Genomic DNA, 15,114 nt, shown 5'->3' with positions numbered 1-15,114 from the left:
ACTTACAAATGGATTGCTTTCTAGAGTTTAACAGGATATGTTGTATCATTTCTTTAGACCAGCTAGAGACCTACAACTCATGTTGGCAAGCGTAGAGACTGAGGGGCTAGGTGAAAATCCAGTTGTCCTAATGAGATAACATATCTGTAGTCACAGGGAAACAATATACTTCTTTAGAGACATGAAGGAGATCCGAAAATCATTACTGTTTTGCCCATGCTGGAGCAATCAGAATTATTCTGGAATTGTCTTGCTTTATCTTCTATATCACTCCATGGATTAGAGGAAATGGAGAAAAGATGTAGAATAGAAAAATTCCCCAGTCAAGTAGGAACACATCTGAAATGGACAGGCTGTGTGCTCCTGCTCTGAAGCACTTGGCATTGTAACTGCAAACAGATCACTATCCAGATGACCCTTAAAGGCAAAGACTTTCTCTGTCAGAGGTAGTTTAGGTGGGTAGCTGCTCTGGACCTGCTGAGTTGATCCACCAGTGTGTTGTCCTCTGCTGCTAGGTGAAGTGCTATAAAATAAATGTTATGATTAGGGCCCTAGCAAATTCACGTCTGCAAAAAACATGTCACAGACCATGAAATCTGATCTCCCCCATGAAATCTGGCTATTGTAGGAGCGGGACAGGGCTGGGGATGCCCCAACTGGGGCTCCTAACATGCTCCGGGCTCCAGCAGCTAGTCCCAGCCCAGGCTGGGGAAGGATGGGACTTCCTCTTCCCCTGTAGGGGCCGCTCCTGGAGCCTGGCTGCAGGAAGGTCCGCGGCTACTGACTGAGAGCCCAGCTCTGAAGGCAACACAGAAGTGAGGGTGGCTGTCAGCCCCCGAACCAGGCATAGAGGCCGCAACTCCAACTGTGGGGGGTGGGGAGGAGGCTGCTGGGAACACCTGGACGTATGGAATCCACCCCACCCATACCCCGCGACCCTCACTTCTGCGCTGCTGCTGGCAGTGGCACTGGCTTTAGAGTTGGGCGCCCTGCCAGCAACCACTGTTCTCTGGCTGCCCAGCTCTGAATGCAGTGATCCTAACAGCAGCAGCGCAGAAGTAAGGGTGGCAATCCCACAGCCCCCTACAATAGCCTTGTGACCCCACATCCCATGACCTTCTTTTGGGTCAGGACCCCCATGGTCACAATACCATGAAATTTCAGATGTAAACATCTGAAACCATGAAATTGACTATTTTAAAAATCCTGTGACTGTGAACTTGACCAAAACGGACCTTGAACTTGGTAGGACCCTAGTTATGATGGATGCACCAGCCCCAAAACAGGTGTAAGGAATAACCTCTTCCCTACTTGTTCACATAATATCTAGATGTCGATTTAGTATCTTTCATCTTTGAGGATGTCATCAGTTTTTAGTACTGAACAACCCATCTCCCTTAAAACAGATCACAGAACTGAAGAAGACTGTCTCTTCTCCATCACCAAGTTTCTGTCTGTAAGATCTGAGGACCGCTCAGGGAGGAGGAAGATGGATATCAGCCGCTACTATTAATGTTCTCTTTGGATCCAATGATGGTGCCATAACTGGAGCATCACAGGCCTGGAAAATACCAGATCTGGGGAAATACTCAGCCACGCAACACTGGGCTTTGAAGTGTAACCCGGAACTGACTTGAATCTCAAAATTAGAACCACAGAGGGTACATCAGTATCAGACAGATCTGGTAAGTCTGATGAGTGGCATCTGGCACTGCTAACAGTGGCAATCTTCTCCCTCAACCTCTTCTTCAAAACCAATGTAGCTGGAACCTACATGGCTTTAAGTTCCTTGACAGGCTAACAGTCTTTTCCATCCCCAGTGCCTTTAGAGCCATGGCATCTTTGTTCCAAGACTCAGAAACTGGGGCACCGACAAATATCCCGATGACTGATATTCAGGCTGGTCCTTAAAGATAGCCATCTTCTCCCAGAGATGGAACTGATACTTAGCTATCACAGCTTAATTTGAGATTCTGATGCCTACACTGGATGAGAAGATCTTCCTGCCCAAAAGTATCCAGCTTCTTACCTTTCCTTTCAGATTGGGTATAATACATCTTGCCTCCTTTTACCCATTGGACAGCAGTAGTTGCCACCACAGAGTTGGAAGTAGGATTTGTGTGAAATAGGAAGAAACTCTTGAAGTACAGCTTGTATACACGATCAGCCTTCTTAGACACATGATTCAACCAGATCCTTTTGGTAAGAGCCCTTCCAATACTAGTTTTGTAATCTTGGAATTAGGGATGCCCAGAATACCAAAAACAGGATGAGAGGTTTCTTCTATCTAGTATCTCCAAAAGTAAAAGATGTTATAGAGACAAGCTCATGAAATTGTATGGCAACTTCAGAAAGAGAAGATTGTGCAGCAACTCCTATGTTGTCATTTGGTAACCAGGTTCTAAGTCAATGTCCTGGAATTCTACTTCTCCCATAGGATCTTCTTCTGAAAACATACCTTGCATCACCGTAGGGAAGTGATCTCTATATCCTGGGTTCTATAGGCTGATCTATGAATGTTTAACTATTTGTTTCAACATCTTTCCAGGTACCAAAGTTAGACTGTCTGGTCTAGAATTCCTTGGATCCTCTGTGTTCCCCTTTTTAAAGGTGGGTACTATGTTTGCTCTCATTCAGTCCTCTGGGACCTGACCTGTCCGCCTGTGAGTCCTTGAAGATAACTACTAATGGTTCCAAGATTGCTTCAGCTATTTCCTTAATGTTCCCTAGGATGAATTTTACCAGAGCCTGCTGACTTGAACTCAAACTTACCTAAATATTTGTTTAACTTGTTCTTTTCCTAATTTGGCTTGCATTCCTTCCCCCAAACACCTAGTATGGGCGTCAGAAGCAGGAAATATGGCAGGACAAGAGGCACATCTCTTAAAGTCTAGCTATTTTCTCTTCATATCCACCACGGGATCTGGGAGACTGCACCCAGGGGCAGAACCAAATGGATCTTTACAAATTTAAATAAAAATATCTTGGAGTAAAACAAAACAATTATACTGTATTAATCCTAATTAACTAACTATGACTAAAAACTAGCTAAAGGCATGGTGTTGCTTGAAGAGGTGGATCTGAGTCAGATCTGGAGAGGCTCCAGTCAGTCTGGCACTGCAATTGGGAGTGAACTAAGGCAGCCAAAGCACCATGTTCCCGTTTATAGGTTCACTCTCAGAATGTTCAAGAAAAGTGAAGGGACAGGCAGAAGGAGGCAAGAGAGCGCTCCAATGGGCTACAAATTGTTTTATTGTCCAAGCTGCACCCCTGGCACACCCCAAGAGTGAGAATGCATAGAGGTCATTCAAAGAAATGTTATTATCCCCATTTTACACAACTGAGGTATCAGAGACTTGCCCAAGGTCATATACAGGTAGTCTGTAGCAGAGCAGGAAATTGAATGCAGATCTCCGAAGTCCCAGTCTAGCATTCTAACCACTCAACCATCCTTCTTCTCCAAGTAAAGTAAGTAAAACTAAAAGCAAGCATACGTTTTATACTGGTGACTTATAAAATACACAAATGGACCCCATATATCTCTTTCTCAGAAAAGAAACCAAAGGTCTTGCATGCTTCGTATCAAAACGGTATGCCTTTAACATAAGTCAAACTATTATATCCCTATGCTTTTCATGTGTATGTATTTGCATTGATTTTGTCATTATTACTTGCTTTCTTTCAAGCAGACAGATTTTCAATCAATTAGGAATGAGAAAAAAAAAGTTATTTTAGCAATCCAAAATCCATATTCTTTTCTCTGTAATTTGCAGTGCTGGCATAGAGCTAGAACATCTTACACAACTGAGAAAGATCTTTTAGAATATTTTACCTTTGTTGTTTCCGCACTAAGAGAAGTGCAAATGGCAACCCTTTTTCAAAATTTATTTCTAAACTCCACAGTGTTAAGAATGATATATTTAGGATTTTAAAAAAATAAATAAAGCACTGAAACATTGCTGTTTCTTATAAAGAAGAACCTAGATGTCAATCATTCTCCCTCTTGCAGCACAAATATACTTCGCAGCTTTCACTTGTCACTCCCATTATATGTAATGTAGGCAGCTTAGCACTAAATCAATTTAAAGAAATGCAGAAGTTAAATACATACATTATTATTATGATGACAGAAAAGGCAATGAATGTCTTGCGGCTCCATTTGCTTTCTTTGTTAAGGAAGAAAAAGCTAATTATCTGCAGCTGTCAACCATGAAGACCTAGACCTATTTAAGTCAACATTAGCCTTGGACAAACTAAAACATTTTTCATATTTTACCCTGATTGTTTTTTCTTCTTGGAAAACAGAATTTCATTATAAAATATTAATCATCCTGTAGAACAGTGAAGCAGAAATACTTGAGACATAAAAGCTATAGATTTGTATCCTTTTTCAAAAACAATTAATTGTAATATTTCAAAGACACTGCTGCCCAAAATACACTTATAATATTAATTCTGTAATTAGGATAACCAAAATATAGACAGATGTAAAGCCTCTCAATGCAAAGTAATGTGCAAAAAATTATCTAAATTCACAAAACCATTGGTTGCCAAAAAGTACTTTATGGATGATTAGAAGAAGCAGCTCTGTTCAATTATTAAATAAAAAAACAAAGGTTGTGATGTGCATTGGGAAAAGTAAACCTGAAAATTCAAACTGCAATGATAAAATGAAAGTCTACTTAAGCTCTGACACGTATGCTGAATACTTTCACTTACTAAGGGCTGGTCTACACTGGGGGGGGAGGATCGATTCAAGGTACGCAACTTCAGCTACGCGAATAGCGTAGCTGAAGTCGAAGTATCTTGGATCGAATTACCTGGGGTCCAGACGGCACGGGATTGATGGCCGCGGCTCCCCCGTCGACTGCGCTACCGCTGCTCACTCTGGTGGAGTTCCAGAGTCAACGGTGAGCGCATTCGGGGATCGATATATCGCGTCTTAACGAGATGCGATATATCGATCCCAGATAAATCGATTGCTACCCGCCGATACGGTGGGTAGTGAAGACGTACCCTAAACTGCAGAGACATTGAGCAAAGAAATAACTTTTACTGTACCCTCTTTAAAACATTTTTTCCGCTCCATGAAATCCAATAACATCACCTTGCTTGTTAAACCCAAACCAGAATATGCAAAAACTCTGTAACTGCATTTATACTATTCATCCATTACCCAACAACAAACAGCCAGAAAATTTCACAGAAGGGGTAAACTTCTAGGCTGAATGTTTTTTTATTGGTTGTTCAATGAGGACATTTCAGCATATTTTGGGACGTAACAACAGTTTGTACTTGCAGCTCACCTTTAAGGCTCACCTTTAGAGTTCACGTTATTGTGTCATATATTTTCAATAAAAATTAAAGATAAAATTTTAGCTTTAAATATGAATTTTCTTTCTAAAACAAAACAAATCTAATAAGGGGAAAGCTCCTTCAATGAATTTGTGCCAGGGTGCCCTGATGAGACCTATTGTGCTTGGTAGAGAGATCACTCATGATGAAAACTTTCTATATCTATAGTAGGATTAGAAAAATCAAGGTCATATTGGATTGGTTATTATATATGCTTCTGCTGCATTTATTTTACTATTAGCTGACCTACAAATAGTATTGGTGGAAATAGACACAAGATATCTTTTGACCATGCTTCCTACAGCTTATTCTCTCTTCCTTGACTTTGGGTTCCTTGCCCCTTAAAAAACAAAGCTTTATTTTGGTGTTCCATCCACATCTGCTTTAGAGACTGAAAATTGTTGACACTCAAGAGTAATCATTCCTTAATATTTCCTGTTTTGTGTTGCTGCTACAGCCAATCCTTTTTTTAAATTATTATTATTTTCAATTGTGGATACCCCTTATGTACATAGATCTGATGGATAGACGACTGCTTTCTGCCTGTATCAACTCTGGGCATGGCTACACTCGAAACTCCAAAGCGCTGCCGCGGGAGCTCTCCCACAGCGAGTGTGGGTTGCGGCGCCAGCGCTTGGAGAAAGCTCTCCCAGCGCTGCAGGTACTCCACCCCCCAAAGGGGATTTGCTTACAGCGCTGGGCTCCCAGCGCTGCGGCACTGTTTACACTGGTGCTTTACAGTGCTGTAACTTGCTGTGCTCCGGGGGCTGGTTTTTCACACCCCTGAGCGAGAAAGTTGCAGCGCTGTAAAGCGCCAGTGTAGCCATAGCCTCTGTTGTAACAGACTGCCTATTTGAGTCTCTATTATTGCCTTTTGGAAGGCTGAAACTTCTTAGAATCATAGGGTTAGAAGGGACTGCCAAGGTCATTTAGTCTAACCTCCCATCAAGATGCAGGATTTGTTGTGTCTAAACTATCCAAGACAGATGGCTATTCAGCCTCCTTCTGAAAAACTCCAGTGAAGGAGTTTCTTGTTTTTCTTATTTATGTAGGTAGACTACTGATGTTAAATTTTTGTGTGCCTTCATATATAGATTTCTGGAAAACTATCAAAGCCAACATATCCACTCTTAGCTCAAGAAAGCTGATGCTGTTGTGCTTCTCTGACTCTAACCATTTCTCTGCAAATGAGAAATAATTTTACTAGAGGGCAGCAGAGATGCACCTTACCCCAGGGGTCGGCAACCTCTGGCACGCGGCTCACCAGGGTAAGCACCCTGGCGAGCCTGGTAAGCACCCTGGCGAGCCGGGCCAGTTTGTTTACCTGCCGCGTCCGCAGGTTCGGCCTATCGCAGCTCCCACTGGCCACGGTTCGCCATCCCAGACCAATGGGGGCTGCGGGAAGCAGTGCGGGCGAGGGATGTGCTGGCCGCAGCTTCCCGACACCCCCATTGGCCTAGAGCAGCGAACCACGGCCAGTGGGAGCCGCGGTCGGCCGAACCTGCCGACGCGGCAGGTAAACAAACGGGCCAGGCCCCCCAGTGCTTACCCTGGCGAGCCGCGTGCCAGAGGTTGCCGACCTCTGCCTTACCCTTTAACTCTCCCTGTTTCCCAGTTTCCTTCCTGCTCCCCGGATCCCAGTTCCAGTGTATGTGCAGTTGTACAGTGCAGCATACCCAGAGTCTGCTCCCACTCCCTTATTCCTCCCTGATGTCTGCTTTGTTCTCCCCACTACCAACAGCTCCCCTTAAACAGTCCACTTCCCTCACAGATATCTTCCCTCTTTAACTCCCTCTCCCCTTCCTTAAGCCAAGAAAAGCTTGTGGGGTGGGTAAAGATGCAATTCTTAGCTCAGGACAATTTATCAATTTGTCAATTACTTTGGATTTGAAAATGTTCATTCATTTGGCTAATTTAAAATGATACTTCTCATTTTGTCAATGCACATTAAGCAGACTTTGCCAAAAGTTAGCTGAAGTGAGAAAGCCTTATGGTGGATTTCGGACCTGGTTCAGTGCATTGGTGTTGTCTTTCTATAATGTGATGCACATTAATGTATCAAACTTCAAAGCCATTTTCCATCTCATGTGTATCAAAAAATCTAAATATTTTTTGTACTGAAATTCCAAAAATTGCACAGAAAGGCAATTAAAATCGTAAACTATAACAGATAAAATGAAAATCCCAAAATTAGCCGCAGGAATTTTTACAACTGGTATTATATAAGTCTGTATCAATGGCCCAAGTAGCAGGTCCACCAGTTGGTGATGGATAATGAAACACAGGGTTATGGGCATAAATAGACGATAAAAGTTGAGGATGAACTTTGATATTTATGCAAATCATTATCTTGATCTTTGAACCATCTGAAGATATATACTGCCCTCAGGCTTCCTTCAATGACCCAAGCAATAGACTGGGATAGAATGCTCTGAAGAAATTTTACCACATTTTGACTCCCATCAAAACTCTTTTCCCTGATTACATGTTTCAACAGAATGGATTCAACTCCTGTTGGACTGATTACTTTACATGGGGGTCAGGAGAGGTATTATTATATACTGATACATTTGATTTCTGGAGGGGAGGGTTGAATGGGTGAGCAAAAGCTTTGATTTCTTATTCCAAGCTTTAATGTCTGCAGTATATTTTCTTTGATCACATTTTGAACTTAATTTTTCAATTATCTTGACAAACAAACTGATGAAACTTGTATACCTTAATTAAAGACTGCTATTGATTCTTTTTAAAGGGAGGACCCAAGAGAGTACGCAATGGGAGAGTAAAGAAATATGTGCTTACAAAAAGTTCACATGTAATTAAGATTGTTTCAGATCATCACATGCAGATCAGTAAGAAGCAAAGATCCAATCATCAACAGTCATTCTTGTAATTTTTATAGCTATCAGCATGACCGATTCAGTACGTTCGAGCCTAGGTCTATTACAGAAATGCCTACATAAGTCTGAATGATCAGCTTTCTGTTAATGTTACCATAGCATATAAAATGCTAGTAATAATTTCATTGTACTCCAAATTTGAAAATAAAAATGAGCATAAAACAGCAGCAGAATATACCAAATCAGGATAAAGGATAATGAGAATACAAAAAAAAAGTCATCTTCAGTAAAAGAAGCAAGATGCCATTCTGGAATGAAAATAAATCAGCCCACAAGGTGGCAGAGAAGAGACAGCAAAAATAAAACATAAAAACTCACACCTGAGTCTGTCATAGTCACAGGTGAGTCTCTTTCTTTACTATTTCTTCATGCACAGAAAGTGGTCAGATATACTAAATTTCTGATTGGGTAGTGCACTGTTCACTTCTAAAATTTGTTGCTTATGTAAAAGTCTAAAAGACAGAAAGCATCTTTGTCCTGTATTTTCTGGAGGACCCTTACGTTTCTGGGGGTGGTCTGAGCCCCACTCCCTAATTGCTTCATGTGATCTGGGGAGGGGAGATCACTGGCCTTCTGGGAGCATCTGAGCCCCCCAATATGCCCACCAGGATCTATAGGACCCTGCCCACCCTGCCTCTTTCATGTATGCCAGGTTTTGGAGGTCTTGCCTTTCTGGGAATGTCTGAGCCCCTCTCCCTCCAGTCTCCCCTCACCATGTGGGACAGGATTGGGGAAGCCTTGTCCCTCTGAGGGTATGTCTTCACTAGCAACATTAAAGCGCTGCCACAGCAGCGCTTTAACATGGCTGTATAGTTGCGGCACCAGCGCTGGGGGAAAAAAATGCCTCCATGAGGGGAGTAGCTCCCAGTGCTGATGCACTGTCCACACTGCCACTTTACAGCACTGAAACCTGCAGCACTCCAAGGGTGTTTTTTCACATCCCTGAGCGAGAACGTTGCAGCGCTGTAAAGTGGCAGTGTAGACAAGCCCTGAGTGAGGATCTTAGATCAGGCAAGTTCAGAGCATGGACCAAGGCAAGAACACACTGAAAGGGTGAGGAGCTGAGAATGTATATGCTTGACATATATCAAAAACTCTCCACCACTGGGGAGGTGAGAAGGGAACACCCACTGACATGAATGGAGCAGTTCACATGTCTCAGAGCTATTGTTTCAGGCAGTATTTAAGTCCAAACTCTTTCAGCTGAGACCATCTCATTGAGATGAATGGGTCATTTAACACTTCTCCGAACCCTATGCTGCTGCTGGATGTATGGAAACCCTCCCCGCCGTTCTCGCTCTCATTTCAGACAATATTATACTCCTGGGGGATTCTGCGTGACTGCGTGCCCGCAGAAAACGCCTCCTCCCCAGCAGATTTCTTGTGTTTCCCTGCAGAAAACAGCAGGGAAGCAAAGGGAAGCCGCATGGGGATGGAGGGCGAGGGGTGATCATGGGTGCACTTTGGGGGGGGGGGGATTGCCCCCCTCCAAACAGAGGTGAGGCATGGGGGTGCACATGGGGTTATATGCCACTGCCCCCCCTCATTCTGCAAGCGCAGAGCTGCCCAGCTAAAGGAGGCTGTGTCTGGGCTCCACTGACTCTGTAGCTGAACGCGGTTTCCTAGGTCCTAGTGCTAGTCATGCTCCCCTTCTTTGTGCTGGGAGCCTTCCTGTTCTCTATTCCATGCAACAGTGAGTGCCCGCAGTGGGACTGGGTAAGGGAGGGTGAGGAAAATGAGAGAAGGGAGGCTGACAAGATGGGGGGAAGAGGCAGTGGGGGAGGAAGGGGAGATGGGATACGTCAGGGGGAGGGAAATGTGGGACTGAGCATCCCCTCAGCAGCAGCTGGGGCTCCCCCATTAAGCAGGCTCATCGACCCCCTCACCCTGACAACCCCTACTCCCCTACACCTGGATCCTTCCAATGAGCCCCCAACATATCAAGCCCAACTCCCCCAGCACCTGGACCCTCCATTGAAACCCCTGCACCCAGTTTCCCCCCTCCCCCTCTGAGCCCCAATCACCTTCACCTGGATCCCCTACAGAGTCCCATTGCCCCGGAGCCCCCCAATGAGCTGCCGTCACCCAGATTGCCCCCCACAGAAACCTCTCACCCCACACCTGGATCCCTCCACACTGAGCCCCTCCACACTTGAAGCCTGCTGGGCTGAGCCTGCCCACCCTCACCTAATGCACCTGGTACAGAGGGGCAGGGCCCGGGGTCTTTCTGGGGCAAGCTCAGTCCTTGCACCGTGTCAGGGTCCGGGGCAGCCTCACTGCCAAGTCTCTGTACCAGGGGAGGTGGGGGCTTCAGGGTGATCTCCCACCTCAATGCAGCCAGTGGCCTGTGCTCCCCACTGCCATGCTGGAACCACATTAATTTATTAACAAATACAATTTGCAGAATTTTAAAATATTGTGCGCATAATTTTTAATTTTTTGGCACAGAATTCCCTCAGGATCAATATTATAATGCTCTCCTCTAGCTAAGGTTGGGAAGCCTTTAAGTGATATTTAAAGGATGACTCTAAGTGCTGTAAAATCCACATGCTTATATAAATTGTCTTGTCATTTGCCAAGCCTCGTAGCAGCATAGGGTAGGGTTAATTAGCCAAATGTGGAGGCATCTGAGCCAGGGGTTCCCAAGAGAGAGACCCCACAAATAACAGCATTTAATTAACGTCACAGATTCTAGTAACTTCAGAAACACACCCTGGGCAGAAATCTGAGAATGAACTGTTAACATCTGCAAAAATCTGCCTCCATCAAGATTTTATTGGGGCAGAGGGAGTTGTTTTGTTTTGTTAAGAAAATAAATTACACATGCAAATGCTCACTAGGAGAGAAGGGGTGATTGGAGTACAAAAGTAGGTGGCAAAAGGCAGAGGGGCTTGGGTCTCCAATGAGGGATCCAGAAGGGGCTAAATTATGGGAATGGGTAGTAAGGGAGGGAAGAGGGGTTGTGACAGTTCAGATAAGGCAGAGAGGGGAAGAACTAGGAGAGGAGAAGACAGGAGGGGTAAAGAATTGGCACAGTAGCAGAAATTGTTGGGGGTTTATGAGTGACATGGGCTGTCACTGAAATCTCCTCTTCCGTGTGTGCTTACTAGGATCTGGGGGAGTCCTCCCCCTCTGCAGGGGTCTGAGCCCCTCTCCCTGCATGCTGTCTTTTCTAGGATTTGGGGAACACCCTCTTTGGGTGTCCTAGCCCATCTCCCTCCTAGCTGGAATCTGGCATGGGGCTAATGAAGGTAACAGAAATTTAAACATCTGAAATCCAGAGAGTAAGTAGTTAAGATACACCTCACCCTGGTGTGAAATAACTGGGATCACCAGAGTGTGCAGGGGAAGGGCCTGGATTGGAGGAGGGGTGGTCTGGACCTGCGCATGCCTGGCTGAAGCAGAGGCAAGAATCACATCTGGAGTGAGGAGCCAGCTCAGTGTGCAGCTCGGGCTCTGGTTAATGCAGCAGGAAGATAGGGCAGCCGCAGGAGACAGCAAGGAGCAATGTCGTACAGGTTAATGGCTTCTATAGCCCTAATTCATGGCTTTATGGGGGAGGAAAGAGTAGGGGAGCTGGACATTTTGGAGGGCAGGCTACGTATGATAGAGAACGGAGAAGGAGAGAGACATACCAGTCTTCTCTCACATGCTTATAGTTACTGCAACAACCATGTAATAAAACTGTCAAGGTTTTTGGACACAGACCATGGATGAGATTTCTCCCATCCTGTTAGCAACTATACATTGCAAAACATGGCCATTATCCCCATTCCAGTATAACAAAATGTACAGGAAGGGGGAGGTGCACAGAGAAAACACATAGTAATTGTGTGGCTTAGAAGTGGAAACACCTTTGACCTGGAGCTATTCTTAGCTCTGCCACTGGCCTGCTGGGTGACGATGGGCAAGTAACTTCAGCTCTCTACGCCTCAGTTTCCCATCTGTAAAATGAAGATAATGATGTAAAGTTCTTTGAGATCTATTGCTGAAAAGCTATATAAAAGTTAGCTCATCCGATTATTACCTAGCACTGTAGCATATCAGCTACAAATTTGGATCAGAATTACAACTATCTAAATGACCAACAAGCATTTTTCCTGCTGTTTGAAAACCTAGTAAATTAAATGGCAAAAAAGTTCATTAATGCAAAGTTAACATGCCCAGTAATAGTGCATGCTCTTCCAGAACATCCAGTTCAGCAAAATTCAAATATTTGAAAACCAAGAAATCCAGAATTAAGGTTAATGTCCACACAGCATTAACTCTGCCCTCTTTGGGTGCCCACAACATACATACACTTTGTTTTTTCATTATGATGCATAGGTGCTACTTGCCCTAAAACACTGAGCCTACTCCTCTGACCGAATACCACGCTTTTTAAACCAGAGACTGCTTTCATATCTCATCTCACTACTGATAATACCCATGGCAAGAAGCCCTAGTGCAGGGGTGGCCAACCTGAGCCTGAGAAGGAGCCAGAATTTACCAATGTACATTGCCAAAGAGCCACCAGCAGCCTCCCATCTGCTCCCCAACCCTGCTCCCAGCACCTACCACCTACCGACAGCCCCGCCAATCAGGGCCTCCCCTTCTCTCCCCGCACCTCCTGATCAGCTGTTTCGTGGCGTGTGGGAGGCTCTGGGGGGGGAGGGCACGGCAGGCTCAAGAGACGGAGCAGGAAGGGGTGGAGTGGGGGCAAGGCCTGTAGCAAAGCCAGGGGTTGAGCAGTGAGCACCCCCCAGCACATTGGAAAGTTGGCGCCTGTAGCTCCAGCCCCGGAGTTGGTGCCTATACAAGGAGCTGCATATTAAACTTCTGAAGAGCTGCACGTGGCTCCGGAGCCACAGGTTGGCCACCCCTACCCTGGTGCCCTGCTACTGATACAACCTACACAATTTTGTATTGAAATGATGCAGAGTAGAACCTCAAAGTACACATCCATCTCCTTCTTTTGATAGCACATGCGGAGGGACTCAGGCCCAGATCTCCTCATATCATAGTCAAAGTTCTATGGCGCTCCTCAAACTAATCCCCAGATCTTTTTATATCACAATCACAGCTCTTCCAAGCTGCTCCAAAATATTTCTCCACCATTCAATACAGATACAACTAACACAGTCAATGCAGCTGAAGTGCAGGTAGATAATTCCTAGTGACTATTGCCAGCTCCTGGGGGCAGAGTTAAGGTTGCATGGGTGTTTACCTCAACTCCGTATTTTCTGGTTTTCAGAAGGCTGAGTTTTCCTGAACTCAATGTCCTGGAATGGAACAAATTATCACCAGGCAACCTTAATGCCACATGAACAAAGTTTTATACCATTTAATTATTATTTGTATTTCACTAGTGCCTAAATCGGGGTGGCAAACTACAGCCCACGGGCCGGATCCGGCCCGTAAGGCTTTGGATTCGGCCCACGGGATTGCCACCCCCATGACACCGCGGGCCCCGTGCCACTCCTGAAAGCAGCCGGCACCACCCCTAGGGGCGGGGGGGCAGAGGGCTCCATGGGTACCCTCGCCTGCGGGCACCGCCCCCCTACAGCTCCCATTGGCCAGGAACAGGGAACCACGGCCAATAGGAGCTGTGGGGGAGGTACCCGCAAGCAAGGGCAGTGTGTGGAGCCCTCTGCCCCCTCTCCCCCAGAGACATGGTGCCGTCTGCTCCCGGGAGCAGCACGTGCGACAGGGGGGGTCAGGGCAGGCAGGCAGGCAGGGAGCCTGTCTTAGCCCCCGCTGCACACCAGTGCCATCCTGGAACCGCTCCAGGTAAGTGGCGCCGGGTCAGAGCCCGCACCCCTTCTGTACCCTGCACTCCCAACCCCCGCCACACCCCTCCTGCACCCCAACCCCCTGCCCTGAGCCTCCTGCTACACCCCTCCTTCATCTCAACCCTCTGCCCTGATCCCCCTGCCGCACCCCGCACCCTCCTGCACCCCAATCCCCTGCCCTGAGCCCCCTCCCACACCCTGCATCCCAACCCCCTGCCCTGAGCCCCCTCCTGCACTCCGCATCCCCTCCTGCACCCAACCCCCTGCCCCAGCCCTACATTCATGGCCCTACATGCAATTTCCCCACCCAGATGTGGTCCTTGGGCCAAAAAATTTGCCCACCCCTGGCCTAAATGTTACAATCAGGATCAGAGTATCATTGTGCCAGGCACTGCACAAACACAAAATATGAAATGGTCCCTGATCAGATGTAGTTACAATCTAAACAAATAATACAGACCAGCACCAACAGGCAGATAACAAACAAGTACAATTTTAAAACATAAACGCCTTGGTAATTATTGTTTGGTTATGTCTGTTAATTCTCTAACCTTTCCCCTACTCGCTACATAGTTGTCCTATTATACAGGTGAGTAGACTTTGCATTTCTTCACCTTCAAGTCAAAAATAATCAACCAAAAGGGTTAATCTTAAGAAAAAATATACCTTACCCTCTCCAAGAAATAGCAACTCTCCTCCAACTTCCTCCTCCTCAGAAAACTGAGTAAAATTGGATTATGCAGCATGCCCTCATCAACAGATTTGGGCTATTTCGGGGTAAAGAGGTGAGGGAGTGAATTTCAGAGTCAGGCCCCAACATGGACAACTCCTTGCCAGCTGCCCCTCCCTTTTAAACTGAGGAAGTTCCTAAGCTAGCATCTCCATTGATCGTAATTTATTTTTTACGTTATCTAAAGCAGAGGACTTAAAGTGTCAAAAACTAGACTTCAAATTCTTAGGAACCCACAGGCAGCAAGTGCAGATCCCAAGAACAGGTGTAATATATTAATAGTGAAATACTCCACTCATCAAAAGTGTGCCCCTTTTAACACAGGACTCTAAAGAAAAGATGCTACATCAAACACCCC

At 45.6% G+C, this 15,114-nt stretch overlaps 1 protein-coding gene across 4 annotated transcripts in view; it reads right to left on the bottom strand.

Annotated features, from left to right (window-relative positions):
* RFX3 (regulatory factor X3) overlaps window positions 1-15,114 on the bottom strand; it is a 218,616-nt gene that overhangs the window by 148,979 nt on the left and 54,523 nt on the right. The window contains exon 2 of one of the 4 annotated variants that reach the window (XM_065549356.1): window positions 12,110-12,199. The exons of the other annotated variants lie outside the window; for them this stretch is intronic. The gene's annotated coding sequence lies outside the window, so the exon portion shown is untranslated. The remainder of the gene's footprint in view (window positions 1-12,109; window positions 12,200-15,114) is intronic. 4 annotated transcript variants of the gene reach the window in all.

This window comes from Chrysemys picta, chromosome 6 (assembly GCF_011386835.1).
Source record: "Chrysemys picta bellii isolate R12L10 chromosome 6, ASM1138683v2, whole genome shotgun sequence".
NCBI classification, from domain to species: domain Eukaryota; kingdom Metazoa; phylum Chordata; order Testudines; family Emydidae; genus Chrysemys; species Chrysemys picta.
Note: the sequence above shows the minus strand (reverse complement) of the source record. Positions and strands in the feature narration are given on the sequence as shown.